The sequence below is a fragment of the Elephantulus edwardii genome, unplaced genomic scaffold (assembly GCF_000299155.1).
Source record: "Elephantulus edwardii isolate Elephantulus edwardi_28Jun2011 unplaced genomic scaffold, EleEdw1.0 scaffold00120, whole genome shotgun sequence".
In the NCBI taxonomy this organism is placed as follows: domain Eukaryota; kingdom Metazoa; phylum Chordata; class Mammalia; order Macroscelidea; family Macroscelididae; genus Elephantulus; species Elephantulus edwardii.
Window position 1 is genome coordinate 1,445,674 of NW_006399870.1, and position 2,112 is coordinate 1,447,785.

Sequence of the window (2,112 nt, forward strand, 5' to 3'; positions counted from 1 at the left end):
AATCGGGATGGGTGTGTCAGAGGCAGTGCAGTTGGCACAGGATAGAGCAGGATTTAGGGCTTTTGTGCATAGGGTCGCTATGAGTCGCAAACGACTCGACGGCACATAACAACAACACAACAACATGTTCACAGTAGCATTATTCACAAGAAAATGGAAACAGCTCAAATGTTCCTCAACAAATGAATGGATTGAGAAATTATGAAACATTCACACAATGGAATACTATACAGCAGTGATATAAGGAATTGTCTCATAAGGACAAATACTGTATAAAGCCATTATTGTAAAAAAGAAGGATAATTAGTAATATGTGTATAAAAGTATAAAGGGGAAGGGGAGGGAGCAGAGGAGGAGAGTGTAGGGAGGGGAGGGAATCACTAGGTTAACACAGTCTGGTGGGCAGAGGGAAGGAATTAAGGAATTAGGATAGGATTAGGGTGAAGGAATGGGGATCTGGAAAGACAAGGTAATAGTGGCCATAGATCAATGGTGATTCATTTCACAAAACACAGTTGGGGTCAAGATGGTAGGCTGATGTACCATTGCAGCCTCAGGCTGGTGGCTAGATAGTATTCAAAAATGGCATTACAATGCTGAAGGACTCGATGAATTAATATTATTGCAAGAGGATACAATACATAATGAGAATGTAAAAGAAGCCATAAGAAGGCTTTCTGAGCACCTTTATAATTATAGACTGTTTCACATAAAAAGAGCCCTGGACCTGACTATGAGTCAACAGATCTTGCCTAAAGAACAGTGGACAAAAAGGACAAATACTGCATGGTACCACTGTTGTAGAGTGGGACTGATATCAGGGTTGGAGAAAGACTGAGAAAAACTGGATAAATTATGTATACTGCATTGAAATAGATGAGGGAGAGAATAATTTAAAAGCGATATATGATAGGGTATTATAGTTATCACAAGAGTCCAGAATTAAGGTTGCATAGTGGACTGTACCTGGGGCGGTGAAAAGGGTGCAGGGGGATTGTATACCAAAGAAAGAATTTTTCTTTTACTTTTTCAAAGAGAGGACCAAACTGGCAGGGGGTGAGGGGAGGGGGGCTAGGCAGGGAGAAAATTGCAACAATGAATGAATGGAAATCCAAGATCTCTGTAAATGTTCATTAAATTTATTAAAATAAAAGAAAAAAATTTAAGAAAGAGTTACTACTGGACTCAGCTTTCTAAAACATGAGCAATTTGTTAAAATTTAGCTGTGAAAGAACCTGATGGTCTTTTGAGTTTTCAGGGGTGGAGAGCTGTTACAGAATATTTTTATGTTCAGTTTTTATTTAATCTTTATTTTAAAAATAAAGCTCAGACAAAGTAGTAAAAAAGTAAAAAGAAAAAAAGAACAGTGGACAAAATACAAGGAGGATAAATTCTATCTAGAACCATATATGAAAGAGGTTATTTGAGAAAGAAAAGAGAAAGAGCAGGTGAAGAAATAATCATGCAATTGAAATCTGTGGATGCAGCTATCCTCTATATATTTTTATTTTATTTTACTAATTTTAATGAACATTTAGAGAGATTTTGGAATTCCATTCATTCAGCGTTGCATTTTTCTCCCTGTCCACCCCTCACTCCCAGCTTGCTCTTCTCTTTGAAAAGTAAAAGAAAAATTCCTTCATTGGTATACAATTCCCCCACCCCGAGTACACTCCACTATGCAACCTTCATTCTGGACTTTTGTCATAACCATAATAATCATATATCATTTTTAAACTGTTCTTTCCTTCATCTGTTTCAATGCAGTATACATAATTTATCCAACCTGAGGTCAGTTCCATTCTACAACAGTGGCACTATGCAGTATTTATCCTTTTGTGACTGAGATATTTCACTCAGCATATTGTCTTCCAGGATCACCCATTTTGAATAATATTGCATGAGTTCCTTGTTTTTCAATGCAGCGTAGTATTCCATTGTGTAAATATACCACAGCTTCTCTATCCATTCATTTGTTGATAGGCACTTAGGTTGTTTCCATCTCCCTGCTATTGTGAACAAAACCACGATGAACATGGGTGTGCATATATCTGCTTGGATGTCAGTTATGGTCTCTTTGGGGTATATTCCTAGTAGTGGAACTGCTGGGTC

At 37.4% G+C, this 2,112-nt stretch overlaps 1 protein-coding gene across 1 annotated transcript in view; it reads right to left on the minus strand.

The window, feature by feature from the left end:
- SIAE (sialic acid acetylesterase) overlaps positions 1-2,112 on the minus strand; it is a 136,565-nt gene that overhangs the window by 92,107 nt on the left and 42,346 nt on the right. The window lies entirely within an intron of this gene.